The sequence below is a fragment of the Pleurodeles waltl genome, chromosome 2_2 (genome assembly GCF_031143425.1).
Source record: "Pleurodeles waltl isolate 20211129_DDA chromosome 2_2, aPleWal1.hap1.20221129, whole genome shotgun sequence".
NCBI lineage: Eukaryota > Metazoa > Chordata > Amphibia > Caudata > Salamandridae > Pleurodeles > Pleurodeles waltl.
In genome coordinates, this window is record NC_090439.1 from 623,396,020 (window position 1) to 623,411,830 (window position 15,811).

Consider the following 15,811-nt stretch of genomic DNA (forward strand, 5'->3'; position numbering starts at 1 on the left):
AATGGCTACTCAACAAGGAATGAGGAGGGGTACACACCGGCAACTGCAGCACAGCTGGGACCCATGCAGTCTTGCCCAGTAGTGAATACTAACAAGCTAGGTAAGCAGTATTTCACAATCAAACCCTTAGCCAGAGGGGGACCTATGCTGCTATGTCTGGCCTGGCCTAGGGGCACCCACTGACACACAACCACCACCAAATACCTCACCTCCAACTGTGAGTATCAATGATAGCCACTGGACTCCCTCCCTTGTGGCTGCTGTGATGCCCTCAAGCACCCATCCAGCTCAGGGCAGGCCACCGCCAGTATACGGGCCATCAGGGGCGGGTCAGGGTCTGATGAGCACCCATTCCTCATTGGGAGGCCATCCCCAGCTGGGCCTCCGCGGTCTTCCGTGTCCAATGTTTCCGAAACTGGGTGCTCCAGCTGCCATAGACCCCCAGGGTCCGCACCTCCTTGGCGATGTCATGCCATAGTCCCTTCTTTTGATCAAATCAAATCAAATCATTAACATTTATAAAGCGCGCTACTCACCCGTGCTGGTCTCAAGGCGCTAGGGGGAAGGGGGGGTTACTGTTGCTCGAAAAGCCAGGTCTTGAGGAGTCTCCGGAATGCGGAGTGGTCCTGGGTGGTCCTGAGGCTGGTGGGGAGGGTGTTCCAGGTCTTGGCTGCCAGGTAGGAGAAGGACCTCCCACCCGCCGTGGAGCGGCGGATACGGGGGATGGCAGCGAGCGCGAGGCCAGAGGAACGGAGGAGACGGGTGGGGGCGTAGAAGCTGAGGCGATGGTTGAGGTATTCAGGTCCCTTGTTGTGGAGGGCTTTGTGTGCGTGGGTGAGAAGTCGGAAGGTGATCCTTTTGCTGACTGGGATCCAATGCAGGTGTCTCAGGTGTGCGGAGATGTGGCTGTTGCGGGGTACGTCGAGGATGAGGCGGGCCGAGGCGTTTTGAATACGTTGCAGGCGTTTTTGGAGTTTAGCGGTGGTCCCAGCATAGAGGGTGTTGCCGTAGTCCAGGCGGCTCGTGACGAGGGCGTGGGTCACGGTTTTTCTGGTGCCGGCGGGGATCCAGTGGAAGATCTTGCGGAGCATGCAGAGGGTGAGGAAGCAGGCGGAGGACACGGCGTTGACTTGATTGGTCATGGTGAGAAGAGGGTCCAAGATGAAGCTGAGGTTGCGGGCGTGGTCTGAGGGGGTCGGTGCGGTGCCAAGGGCCGTGGGCCACCAGGAGTCGTCCAATGCGGTCGGGGTGTTGCCGAGGATGAGGACTTCCGTTTTGTCAGAGTTCAGCTTTAGGCGGCTGAGTCTCATCCAATCTGCGACGCTCTTCATGCCATCTTGTAGGTTGGTCTTAGCGCTGGCGGTGTCCTTGGTGAGGGAGAGTATAAGTTGGGTGTCGTCGGCGTAGGAGGTGATGATGATGTTGTGCTTGCATACGATGTCGGCGAGGGGGCTCATGTAGACATTGAAGAGTGTTGGGCTGAGCGAGGAGCCTTGAGGTACGCCGCAGATGATCTCGGTGGGGTCTGAGCGAAATGGAGGGAGGTAAACTCTTTGAGAGCGGTTGGAGAGGAAGGAGGCGATCCAGTCCAGGGCCTGGCCTTGGATCCCGGTGGAGCGGAGGCGGGTTATTAGGGTGCGGTGACAGACGGTGTCGAAGGCAGCCGAGAGGACGAGGAGGATGAGGGCGACTGTTTCACCGTTGTCCATCAGGGTTCTGATGTCGTCTGTGACTGAGATGAGGGCGGTTTCAGTGCTGTGGTTGGTTCGGAATCCGGTTTGTGAAGGGTCGAGCAGGTTGTTGTCTTCCAGGAAGTTGGTGAGCTGTTTGTTGACGGTCTTCTCTATTACCTTGGCAGGGAAGGGGAGGAGCGAGATGGGGCGGAAGTTTTTCAGGTCACTTTGGTCAGCCTTAGGTTTCTTTAGTAGGGCGTTGACTTTGGCGTGTTTCCAGCTTTCGGGGAAGGTAGCAGAAGAAAATTAAGAGTTTATGATGGTCTGGAGGTGCAGGGCGATGATGTCGTCGGCTTTATTGAAGATGAAGTGAGGGCAGGGGTCCGATGGGACGCCGGAGTGGATAGAGTTCATGGTGGTTTTGGTTTCTTCAGTGTTGATGTGGGTCCATGCATTGAGGGTGATGGCCGGGGGTGTGGGTTTGGTGATGCTTGGTTGGGTCTTGTGTCCGAAGCTGTCGTGGAGGTCGGTGATCTTACGATGGAAGAAGGTGGCGAGGGAGTTGCACAGGTCTTGTGAGGGCGTGACGGCGTTGGTGTTGGCGTTGGGGTTGGAGAACTCTTTAACGATGCTGAAAAGTTGTTGGCGGTGTTCACCAGTTGCTTGAGGCCGAGGTTGTCGAGCAGGGCGGTGGTGTTGGGGTCGTTGTTCTGTTCCAGATGGAAGTTGAGGTCGGCTAGGAGAATGTAGTCCGGTGAGGCGAGGGCTTGCGGGGAGACGAAGTCGGCAATGGAGTCGCTGAAAGGGGCGCACGGTCCGGGGGGCCGGTAGATGAGGGATCCTCTGAGGGTGGTCCTGGGGTCGGTGCGAATCTGGAAATGCAGGAGTTCAGCGGCGAGGGGGGTGTCTTCGGTGGAGGTGGTGACGCTGATGGAGTCTTTGAAGACGATGGCGATTCCTCCTCCTACTTGGTTGGTGCGGTCTTTCCTGGAAATCTTGTAGCCTTCGGGGATGGCAGTGGCGATGTCAGGGGCCGAGGAGGCGTTCATCCAGGTCTCCGTGATGAAGGCGACGTCCGGTGCTGTGGAGTCCAAGAGGTCCCAGAGTTCAACGGCGTGCTTGTGGACGGATCGAGCGTTGACCAGGATGCACTTGAGGTGGTTGATGGCGCGAGGGCTGGTGGTCGTGGTAGTTGCGTGGTGGAAGATGCGTTTGCAGGAGTGGCAGGCGAAAGGTCCATGGGTGCGTTTAGGGTGAGCTTGGAAGCAGGTGTTGGAGCGCCCTGGGTTGAGGGCGTGGAGGGTGGTTAGGTCGTAGCGGAGCAGTGGGGTTTGGGAGAGCTGGGGACCAGGGGTCGTGGCGCTGGGCGCGGGCCAGGCGCGGACGGGCTTGCCTCTGGCGCGCCTCCGGCGCGCCAGTGGCGAGGTCGCACAGCGGCCGCCATAAGAGGGAGGAGGGGGGGAGGGGGGGAGGGGTCAGCTGGGGGCAAATGGGAGCTGGGGGGTGGGGGCGTGCAGGAGGTGGCGGCGGGAAAACGGAAGGGAGGGGGTGTGAGAAGGTAGCCTCTTTCTAGCCTTGTTACCCCCACTTTTGGCCTGTTTGTGAGTGTATGTCAGGGTGTTTGTCACTGTTTTCACTGTCTCACTGGGATCCTGATAGCCAGGCCTCAGTGCTCATAGTGAAAACACTATGTTTTCAGTATGTTTGTTATGTGTCACTGGGATCCTGCTTGTCAGGACCCCAGTGCTCATAGGTTTATGGCCTATATGTATGTGTCACTGGGACCCTGTCACACAGGGCCCCAGTGCTCATAGGTGTGCATGTATATGTTCCCTGTGTGGTGCCTAACTGTCTCACTGAGGCTCTGCTAACCAGAACCTCAGTGGTTATGCTCTCTCATTACTTTCAAATTGTCACTAACAGGCTAGTGACCAATTTTACCAATTTACATTGGCTTACTGGAACACCCTTATAATTCCCTAGTATATGGTACTGAGGTACCCAGGGTATTGGGGTTCCAGGAGATCCCTATGGGCTGCAGCATTTCTTTTGCCACCCATAGGGAGCTCTGACAAATCTTACACAGGCCTGCCACTGCAGCCTGAGTGAAATAACGTCCACGTTATTTCACAGCCATTTTACACTGCACTTAAGTAACTTATAAGTCACCTATATGTCTAACCTTTACCTGGTAAAGGTTGGGTGCAAAGTTACTTAGTGTGAGGTCACCCTGGCACTAGCCAAGGTGCCCCCACATTGTTCAGAGCCAATTCACTGAACTTTGTGAGTGCGGGGACACCATTACACGCGTGCACTACATATAGGTCACTACCTATATGTAGCTTCACCATGGTAACTCCGAATATGGCCATGTAACATGTCTATGATCATGGAATTGCCCCCTCTATGCCATCCTGGCATAGTTGGCACAATCCCATGATCCCAGTGGTCTGTAGCACAGACCCTGGTACTGCCAAACTGCCCTTTCTGGGGTTTCACTGCAGCTGCTGCTGCTGCCAACCCCTCAGACAGGCATCTGCCCTCCTGGGGTCCAGCCAGGCCTGGCCCAGGATGGCAGAACAAAGAACTTCCTCTGAGAGAGGGTGTGACACCCTCTCCCTTTGGAAAATGGTGTGAAGGCAGGGGAGGAGTAGCCTCCCCCAGCCTCTGGAAATGCTTTGTTGGGCACAGATGTGCCCTATGCTGCATAAGCCAGTCTACACCGGTTCAGGGACCCCTTAGCCCCTGCTCTGGCGCGAAACTGGACAAAGGAAAGGGGAGTGACCACTCCCCTGACCTGCACCTCCCCTGGGAGGTGTCCAGAGCTCCTCCAGTGTGCTCCAGACCTCTGCCATCTTGGAAACAGAGGTGCTGCTGGCACACTGGACTGCTCTGAGTGGCCAGTGCCACCAGGTGACGTCAGAGACTCCTGCTGATAGGCTCCTTCAGGTGTTAGTAGCCTTTCCTCTCTCCTAGGTAGCCAAACCCTCTTTTCTGGCTATTTAGGGTCTCTGTCTCTGGGGAAACTTTAGATAACGAATGCATGAGCTCAGCCGAGTTCCTCTGCATCTCTCTCTTCACCTTCTGATAAGGAATCGACCGCTGACCGCGCTGGAAGCCTGCAAACCTGCAACATAGTAGCAAAGACGACTACTGCAACTCTGTAACGCTGATCCTGCCGCCTTCTCGACTGTTTTCCTGCTTGTGCATGCTGTGGGGGTAGCCTGCCTCCTCTCTGCACCAGAAGCTCCGAAGAAATCTCCCGTGGGTCGACTGAATCTTCCCCCTGCAACCGCAGGCACCAAAAAGCTGCATTTCCGGTCCCTTGGGTCTCCTCTCAGCATGATGAGCGAGGTCCCTCGAATCCAGCGACACCGTCCAAGTGACCCCCACAGTCCAGTGACTCTTCAGCCCAAGTTTGGTGGAGGTAAGTCCTTGCCTCACCTCGCTGGGCTGCATTGCTGGGAACCGCGACTTTGCAAGCTACTCCGGCCCCTGTGCACTTCCGGCGGAAATCCTTCGTGCACAGCCAAGCCTGGGTCCACGGCACTCTAACCTGCATTGCACGACTTTCTAAGTTGGTCTCCGGCGACGTGGGACTCCTTTGTGCAACTTCGGCGAGCACCATTTCACGCATCCTCGTAGTGCCTGTTTCTGGCACTTCTCCAGGTGCTACCTGCTTCAGTGAGGGCTCTTTGTCTTGCTCGACGTCTCCTCTCTCTGCAGGTCCAATTTGCGACCTCCTGGTCCCTACTGGGCCCCAGCAGCGTCCAAAAACGCCAAACGCACGATTTGCGTGTAGCAAGGCTTGTTGGCGTCCATCCGGCGGGAAAACACTTCTGCACGACTTTCCAAGGCGTGGGGGATCCATCCTCTAAAGGGGAAGTCTCTAGCTCTTGTCGTTCCTGCAGTATTCACAGTTCTTCAGCCTAGTAAGAGCTTCTTTGCACCAACCGCTGGCATTTCTTGGGCATCTGCCCATCTCCGAGTTGCTTGTGACTTTTGGACTTGGTCCCCTTGTTCCACAGGTACCCTCAGTCAGGAATCCATCGTTGTTGCATTGCTGATTTGTGTTTTCCTTGCATTTTCCCTCTAACACGACTATTTTGTCCTTAGGGGAACTTTAGTGCACTTTGCACTCACTTTTCAGGGTCTTGGGGAGGGTTATTTTGCTAACTCTCACTATTTTCTGATAGTCCCAGCGACCCTCTACAAGGTCACATAGGTTTGGGGTCCATTCGTGGTTCACATTCCACTTTTGGAGTATATGGTTTGTGTTGCCCCTATCCCTATGTTTCCCCATTGCATCCTATTGTAACTATACATTGTTTGCACTGTTTTCTAAGACTATACTGCATATTTTTGCTATTGTGTATATATATCTTGTGTATATTTCCTATCCTCTCACTGAGGGTACACTCTAAGATACTTTGGCATATTGTCATAAAAATAAAGTACCTTTATTTTTAGTATAACTGTGTATTGTGTTTTCTTATGATATTGTGCATATGACACTAAGTGGTACTGTAGTAGCTTCACACGTCTCCTAGTTCAGCCTAAGCTGCTCTGCTAAGCTACCATTATCTATCAGCCTAAGCTGCTAGACACCCTATACACTAATAAGGGATAACTGGGCCTGGTGCAAGGTGCAAGTACCCCTTGGTACTCACTACAAGCCAGTCCAGCCTCCTACAGGGGGGTACAGGTAGAGGGAGAAGAGCTGGGGGAGGGGGGTTTAAGGGTGGTGGGGGGTGAGTTTTAGGAAGTTTAGGAGATTAGGGAGAGAGATAGGTGTAAGGTTGGGAAGATAGGGGAGGGGGGTTGTAGAGGTGGGTGAGGGTGAGTGGTAGAGTGAAAGGATAGGAAGATAGGGGTGGTAACAGAGGGGGTGGCGAGTGGGGGGAAAGATAGAGAAATAGGTAGATAGGAGGAGGTGGTGAGTGAGGGAGATAGATAGTGAGAAAGAGAGATAGGTAGATTGGTAGATAGGAGGAGTGCGGGAGGCAGATAGCGAACGGGGTAGATAGAGGGGGAGGCGAGTGAGGGAGAGAGATGAGACAGGAGCAGGAGGGCAGGCGCGGGAAGAACAGAAGGCGGAGGACGAAGAAACAGAAGAACAGAAGGCAGAAGATGAAGAGCAGAAGACAGAAGACGAAGAACAGAAGACAGAAGACGAAGAACAGAGGACAGAAGACCACAGAAGAAGGTACAGAGGACGAAGAACAGAAGACAGAAGACCACAGAAGAAGGTACAGAAGACAAAGAGCAGAAGACTGAAGACTACAGAAGAAGATAAAGAAGAAGAGGAGCGTAGAAGACAGAGAAATACAGATGAAGGTGAAGAAGAGGAGCACAGAAGAGTACAGATGAAGGTGAAGAAGAGGAGCCCAGAAGAGTACAGATGAAGGTGAAGAAGAGGAGCGCAGAAGACAGAAGAATACAGATGAAGGTGAAGAAGAAGAGGGGCGACGAGCGGCAGAGGAAGGAGCCAAGAAGAGGGACAGAGAAGAAGAGGCACACGCGGGTCGCGGTGCAGAGGAAAGGTTGAGAAGCACACAGATGAAGAGAGAAGACGGGAGCAGGAGCGAATGAAGAGTCCAGAAGAAGATTACAGAAGAGGAGCGAGGAGGAAGAACAGAGGAGAAGAAAAGAAGCAGGAGAGAGGGTGAGTAGCGCGGGGCAGGGCGAGGGGCTGGGAGGTGGGGGCTACTTACTGCGAGGTAGCTGGGTGGTCTCAGGAACCTGGGCTGGAGGAGCTGGAGGAGCTGCAGCGGCAGGGGGAGCGACCTACCCTTGGGTCAAGGGTCGCTACCACTGTCGCGCAGCGGCCGCCATAAGAGGGAGGAGGAGGGGTCAGCTGGGGGCGAATGGGACCTGGGGGGCGGGGGTGTGCAGGAGGTGGCGGCGGGAAAGCGGAAGGGAGGGGGGGTACAGGTAGAGGGAGAAGAGCTGGAGGAGGGGGGTTTAAGGGTGGTGGGGGGTGAGTTTTAGGAAGTTTAGGAGATTAGGGAGAGAGATAGGAGTAAGGTTGGGAAGATAGGGGAGGGGGGTTGTAGAGGTGGGTGAGGGTGAGAGGTAGAGTGAAAGGATAGGAAGATAGGGGTGGTAACAGAGGGGGTGGCGAGAGGGGGGGAAAGATAGAGAAATAGGTAGATAGGAGGAGGTGGTGAGTGAGGGAGATAGATAGATAGTGAGAAAGAGAGATAGGTTGATTGGTAGATAGGAGGAGTGTGGGAGGCAGATAGCGAACGGGGTAGATAGAGGGGGAGGCGAGTGAGGGAGAGAGATGAGACAGGAGCAGGAGGGCAGGCGCGGGAAGAACAGAACGCGGAGGACGAAGAAACAGAAGAACAGAAGGCAGAAGACGAAGAGCAGAAGACAGAAGACGAAGAACAGAGGACAGAAGACCACAGAAGAAGGTACAGAGGACGAAGAACAGAAGACAGAAGACCACAGAAGAAGTTACAGAAGACGAAGAGCAGAAGACTGAAGACTACAGAAGAAGATAAAGAAGAAGAGGAGCGTAGAAGACAGAGAAATACAGATGAAGGTGAAGAAGAGGAGCACAGAAGAGTACAGATGAAGGTGAAGAAGAGGAGCCCAGAAGAGTACAGATGAAGGTGAAGAAGAGGAGCGCAGAAGACAGAAGAATACAGATGAAGGTGAAGAAGAAGAGGGGCGACGAGCGGCCGAGGAAGGAGCCAAGAAGAGGGACAGAGAAGAAGAGGCACACGTGGGTCGCGGTGCAGAGGAAAGGCTGAGAAGCACACAGATAAAGAGAGAAGACGGGGAGCAGGAGCGAAAGAAGAGTCCAGAAGAAGATTACAGAAGAGGAGCGAGGAGGAAGAACAGAGAAGAAGAAAAGAAGCAGGAGAGAGGGTGAGTAGCGTGGGGCAGGGCGAGGGGCTGGGAGGTGGGGGATACTTACTGCGAGGTAGCTGGGTGGTCTCAGGAACCTCGGCTGGAGGAGCTGGAGGAGCTGCAGCGGCAGGGGGAGCAACCTACCCTTGATGGGCGTACCTGCAGAGGCAATACAGACAGGAGAACACCATTAGACAAACATTCCCGCCAGTAACACAAATGGCCCGCCATACCCGTTTCCATCACCATAGGCACACACATTGTCCAGCACACAACGTGTACACCGCAAAGAGAACATCCACCCACCCCCTTACACGAGACCTTCACAAACACAACTCCATGCATTCATGCCACATGCATCATGCCCACAGTGTAATCACCTGTTGGTCTGGAGTCCCATACAGCAGTCCGTACTGGGGTAGGACTCCATCCACCAGTCGCTTCAACTCCTCAGAAGTGAAGGCTGGGGCCCTTTCCCTTGTCACACGGGCCATGGTAGGTTCCAGACACAGGTCACAGCAGCACATGCAGTGTAGGTCCTCTCCAATGGAAGGTCAGGAAACAAGTGAGGAATCTGATAGAAAATGGCAGTCAAGTCTGTGGCGTCACATACCGTCACTGCCGACGTAGATCACTATTGGCCACTGTACCCCATAGGGCCAAATAATAACCAATGAGGAATTGCACAGTGGTTCACGACCGCCTACCACCATGGCGCACAACGTCAGCGGCATTACCTCACTTCCACCTGTCCCTCCACACAGGACAGGTGGATGCCATTTCAGGGGGGTGAACAGGCCTATGGATTAATTCTGCATCACAGGATATATAGGCACATATTTCACAAATCACACTGTCCCATAACATGTTTGCACATTGCAGACTGCTGTTGTGGCTCCATTGTTCAGTTTGTGACAGCCTCCTCACTCTTTTGTCCCTTAGAAACCTACCTCTGCGGATGAACAGGAAATGGAGACATACCCCCGTCTATAGACCCCTGGTGGACCTGGCTACACTGGAGGACAGGCACATAATACTCACCTATAGACTGGACAGGGCCACAATCACAGATCTGTCTGCCCAATCGGAACCTGACCTGATATCTGATATCCGTCACCCCACTGGGATACCCCCTCTTGTGCAAGTGCTATCAGTTCTCCATTTCCTGGCAAATGGTTCTTTCCAAGTGACAGTGGGCTTAGCAGCAGGAATGTCACAGCCAATGTTCTCAAATGTGCTAACAAGAGAGTTGTCTGCCCTGATAAAAACACATGTGCAGCTACATTGCATTCCCTCAGGTTGAGGATTTGGCCACTGTGAAGGCCGAATTCTATGTAATGGGACATATTCCCAATATAATTGGTGCAATTGACGGAACACATAAATCATTTGTCCCACCCACCAGAATAAACAGGTGTTCACGAATGCCTTTGTCCTGAGGAATAGAAGCATCTCAAATGTGATATCCCAACTAGAGAGGCACAGGGTGTGGCTAATAAGTGAGCCCTTGTTCCCAACCAGTATATGTTGGGGTATGCTTATGGTGTGGGCCATATAGGATAGTGTGTAGCTAAATGTTGTCCCTCAATATTTGCAGGTGACTCTGGTTACCCAAACCTATCATGGCTGCTGACCCCAGTGAGGAATGCCAGGACAAGGGCAGAAGAACTTTATAATGAGGCACATGGGTGAACCAGAAGGATCATTGAAAGGACCTTTGGCCTCCTGAAGGCCAGGTTCTGGTGCCTCCATCTAACAGGTGGACCCCTGTGCTACTCACCCAAGAAGGTCTGCCAGATAGCAGTGGCATGCTGCATTTTGCACAACCTCAGACGCTATGTACCTTTTCTGCAGGAGGAGGAGACTGGAGATGCCCCTGAGGCAGCAGTGGACCCTGAGGACAGTGAGGATGAGGAAGCAGAGAATGAGCATGTGGACAACAGAACATCTGTGATCCGTCAGTACTTCCAATGATACACAGGTGAGACAGTGCAACTTTACATTTCTATGACTTTGGCTGTATTCTGTGTGGCAGTGGCATGCTGGCATTTACCACGTCTTTGCCCACTTACTGTTACTTCTGGATATTCAATTTGCAGATGTTGGTGATTTGACAAATTCTCCTGGTGTGATCACAACAGCCAGCTACAGGTCATTAATTCTATGCTCATTCCATGTACAGTTAATTTGCAATGATTGTAGCTGTTTCCATCAATACATATTTGAAATACATGAAATACTTGAAGTCACATTTTATTTATTTTAGTGCTAATATATAGAGGGGAAAGTGCAATGGGATGGGGACATAGGAATGAGAGCAATGGCAGTTCGAGGTGGACAAGGTGACTGAGTGGGACACAAGGGGGACAATCAGGAGAGTCTCATTTCCTGGTGATGGTCTTGGCAAGTGTCTCTGGCTTCTGTCTTGTTTGCAGGGAAAGTTTGTGGGGTGTTTCATCTTCTGCAGAGGGAGGGGTGCTGATGGCTTGTTGGTCCTGTGGCGGGGCCTCCTGGCCACTAGCGGCAGAGGAAGTAGAAGCCTGTTCAGATGTCTGGTTAGTGGCTGGGGCCCACTGTTGTGAGACTGACTCCCTCATAATGTTGGCCATGTTTGCCAGCACCCCTGCTATGGATAACAGGGTGTTGTTGAAGGCCTGGAAGTCCCCCCTGATTCCAGATACTGTCCTCCTGCAGCCGCCTGTTCTCCTGCACGTTATTTAGGATCTGGACCATTGTGTTCTGGGAATGTTGGTGGGCTCCCAGGATCTCAGAGAGTGCCTCCTGGAGAGTCGGTTCCCTGGTCCTGTCCTTCCCATGTCGCACAGCAGTCCTCCCAGTATCCCTGTTGGCCTGTGCCTCTGTTCCCTGAACCGTGAGCCCACTGACACTGACCCCAGGTTCCTGATTGTCTTGTGTGCCTGGGGTCCCTGTACAGGTGGGAACACTGCTGATTGACTTGTCCTGGGTACAGAGGTTTGGGGACGCTGGGTGGGTGCTTTGGTGTTGGTTCCTGATGGAGGAGGCTCCGTGGTGGTCTGTGTCTGGGCTTGGGTGACCGACTGTCCAGTGGTCCCTGATGGGCCAGGTAGTTCATCCAGATCCTGAAGTCCAGAGTTGCTGTCATCACTGTGGGCCTTTTCTGTTGGGGGACTGGAAAGTGATATCACCTCCTCCCCAGTGACATTGGCTGGGGTACCTGTGGGAATGTAAATGATGTATTGTGCTTCATGTGTATGACATTTTTACATCCCTGGCTTCCCCTCTATGGTTGATGTTGCCCTACCAGGTTTTACTTGTGTATGTTGGTGTATGGTGGGGTCTTTAGTTTTCCTATTCTGTGCATGCTTTAGTGATGAGTGTCCATGTAGGGCTGTGAGGGGTGTCCATGCATTGGGACAGCATGCAGGGCTTGGCATTGGGATTAGTGTGATGTGATGGTGGAGTGTGTGGGGTGGAGTAGAGTGATGGGAGTGAGGATGAGGGTGTGTGATGACATGCAGGTATGGGGGGGTTATAATTTTTTTAAGCTACGGCGGTACAAACAAACACCGCGGCGGTAACCACCAACAGACAGGCGGAGGAAAATGTACCACCCACATTATTACAATTCACCAATCCCCCACCTTTTCTGGGGCGGATTCACCGCGAACAGAAACACGGCGGAAACAGGACTTGGAAGGGAAAACGCTCACCTCTACACATCCCACGAGGAACAAGGATGCCATGGAACCGGAACTTCAGATTCTTCCAACCCTGATCTTCCTGCTCCTCTACCAGGAGCACAAACGCCTGCTGTGAAGACCACAGTAAGTACTGCACCTACGACACAGGGGAGGGGGAGGGAAAAAACAGTGACACACACATGCAACACTCAAAACCCCCACCCCCACCCTCACCCTCACCCATGACAACACACACACCAATACATCACGATACATCACAGTTACACCCCCCAAGCCCCCTGGAAGAATGTAAGGACAAAAGGAAATGAGTCAAATGATTGTAATATATACAAAGACAGTAATCAAAAATATATACATATATTAAGATAGTCACACTATAAACAAATATATATACCAAGAATCCAAGTCCAAGGTATTCCACTATCATAGTCCGTGGACCACTGGGCCCAAAAGGCATGGGTGAGGCCCACACTCAATACCCGAACACGATGGAGAGAACACTGCTGGGGCATCAGATAGAAATAAAACAGGCACCTCAGGGGGAAGGGAAGTGGGGGGCACCTCAGCCGGATGAGTGCACAACGCCAGATCCAGGAGGGGGCTCCATGCCCATTGATGTATCCTGGGGAGTGCAAAGCCACAGTCTCTCAAGTCTCTCCAGTGGCTGGGCTGCCCACTGCTATATCCTGGGGAGTGCAAAGCCACAGTCTCTCAAGTCTCTCCAGTGGGTGGGTTGCCCACTGCTATATCCTGGGGAGTGCAAAGCCACAGTCTCTCAAGTCTCTCCAGTGAGTGGGTTGCCCGCTGCTATATCCTGGGGAGTGCAAAGCCACAGTCTCTCAACTGGATAACATTCTCCACTGGTTTCTGGAGGGGGCTTTGTGCCCAGAGTGCTTCATCCTGCAAAGGCCAGAGGTAGTGGATGCCTTTCTCCACTGGTTCTGGAGGGGTCTTTGTGCCCAGAGTGCTTCATCCTGCCAAGGACTGTGGTAGTGGATGTGATACTCCACTGGTTCTGGAGGGGGCTTTGTGCCCAGAGTGCTTCATCCTGCCCATGGAGGCCTCAGTAGCGTCGGAATCATTGGCGCTCACTGGCCTGCGGTGCTGCTGGCGGCGGTGTCTTGGGAAGTGGTGCTGCTGGCGGCAGTGTCTTGGGCAGCGGGGCTGCTGGAGGCGGTGTCTTGGACAGCGGGGCTGCTGGCGGTGGTGTCCTGGGCAGCGGGGATGGTGGCGGCGGTGTCCTGGGCAGCGGGGATGGTGGCGCGGTGTCCTGGGCAGCGGGGATGGTGGCGGTCTTGTCCGCTGTGCAGATCTTCCCAGACTTGCCGGTTTTACTGTGCCCCTTCCCCACCTTGGATGGTGGTGCAGCTGTCTCCACACCCCCAACTGTACCCCTGGGAGCGGCTTTGGTGGCTTATTTCTTTCCCCTCTCCTGCTGGGCACTGGCCAACTTTTTATTCTTTACAGGTGGGGGACTGTCCATGCTCTGGCTTCTTGCCACACTGGCTGCCCTGCTGCCTGGCGCACTCCAGAAGCCGGTTACTACTGGCACCACTGGTCCCGCAGATGTTGTGGCTGAGGTGCTGGGTTGGGACCTGGAGAGTCTGGCCCTCGGAGACTGAAGGGGCGGGGGAGGTGAGGGAAAGAGGTCAAGGTTGGACAGGAAAAGTTTCTTAGGAACACTGGGACGGATAGATGGAGGGGGTTTGGGAGTGGAGGAAGAGGTAGTGGTTGTAGGAGGTGTACGTTTGGTGACTTTGGGTGAAGGGGCATGGGCTGGAGGCTGTTGTGAGGTGGATGGCTGTTGGGTGGGTGTGTGGCTGCGTTTATGTACCGTGGGAGGACACAGGGGACGTGTGAATGGTAGTGGGGGTGGTGACTGCACGTGAGCGGGGTGTGGTGGTGCGTGTGCTGGTGATGGAGGTAGTGGCTGAGGATGTAGTGCATGCAGGTGAGAGTGGATACGAGACAGGGAGGGAGGAGAGAGACGAGGAGGGTGGGACATAGGGGAGGCAGTGTATGTTGGTGTGTCTGCATGTGTGTGATCCTTGCATGAGTGCCTGTGGGATGTGTGGTGCTTATGTTTGCCAGAGCTTCCCTTGTGTGTTGAAGCATGTGCATGCTGGTCTGATGGTGTGCTTGGGATAGGCTGAGGTATAGGGGTTTGGGTCGGGGTGAAGGAAGTTCGAGAGGGGAGGCCAGAGACAGGGACAATGGCTGCCATCAGTGCTGAGGCCAGAGTCTGAAAAGCTCGCTGATAGGCTGCCTGACATGAGTGAATGCCCTCCAGGTATGCATTGATTTGTTGCAACTGCCTCTCCACACCCTGGATGGCATTCAAAATGGTAGACTGTCCAACAGTGTGGGACCTGAGGAGCTCAATGGCCTCCTCACTGAGGGCAGCAGGGCTGACAGGGGGAGGGGCTGAGGTGCCTGGGGCGAAGAAGATGCCCACCCTCCTGGATGAGCGGGCACGGGGCAAACGCTGAGAGGCTGCTGGGAGGGCGGTGCTGGTAGGGGGGTTGTCAGCTGTACCTGTATATGCGGGGGCACAGATGGGCCCGCCACCGCAAGGGAGCTCCCATCAGAGGAGGAGTCCGTATCACTGGTGTCAGCTCCTGTCCCCGCCGTGGAGCTCCCCTCGCCCTCCATCCGACTGGTAAATTCAGTCTCCGTAGTGTCGCTCTCCAGGGCCATGTGGGATGCAGGTCCCTCCTGCTCCGGTGCCACTGCTCCTCCGCCTGATGATGCTAATGCACACAAGAACAGGGAGACCACAAAAAGGGGGGGAAGACAGAAGAAAGACATGTTGAGTGTATGCAACACTACATGGTGGACACTACAGACACAGAAGCCCCCTGCACTACGCCACGCACTTGGAGTTCCCTATTCAATCCCAGGGACATAGGTTACAAGGCTATGCCAGATTGCTGCACACATGGATGTCACAGGAGCCTGACTAGGTGTAGTTGGCACTGTACACAGGTGGGGTGGGGTGCCACAGGGCCTGCCTTAAGAAGGGTCCTTGCCTACTAAACTCGTCCTGGCCTAGGGGAACCCACAACCCCCCCCCCCCCACGCAGACACCTACAATGCGCGCTGAATCAGCAGAATGAGAGTGTACTTACCCCCTTGTGGCTGCTGTGATGCCCTCAAGCGCCCATCCAACTCCAGATACGCCACTGCCAGGATCCTGAACATCAGGGGGGTCATGGTGCGACAGGCATCCCTCCCACATTGGGAGGCCATCCCCAGCTGGGCCTCCGCCGTCTTCTTGCTCCAGCCCATCTTTTGCGGCAGTGGGTGCTCCGTCTGTGGTAGACCCCTAGGGTCCGGACTTCCTTGGCGATGGCACGCCAAATGTCCTTCTTCTGGTGGGCGCTGACCTACAGGAATAGTACAGGGGAAAAAGATAAGTTATTACCGTCCACACTGTCACAGTCATTGGCCCGCATCCCTACCCTTAGCATGACGCACATGCACTCACCGTTGTTTCATGCACGCGTCATTCCCCCCCATCTTTTATCCACACCACTCCACACAGGCATTGCCCATACAACATGCTCACAGTGTACTTAGCTGTTTGTCTGGAGG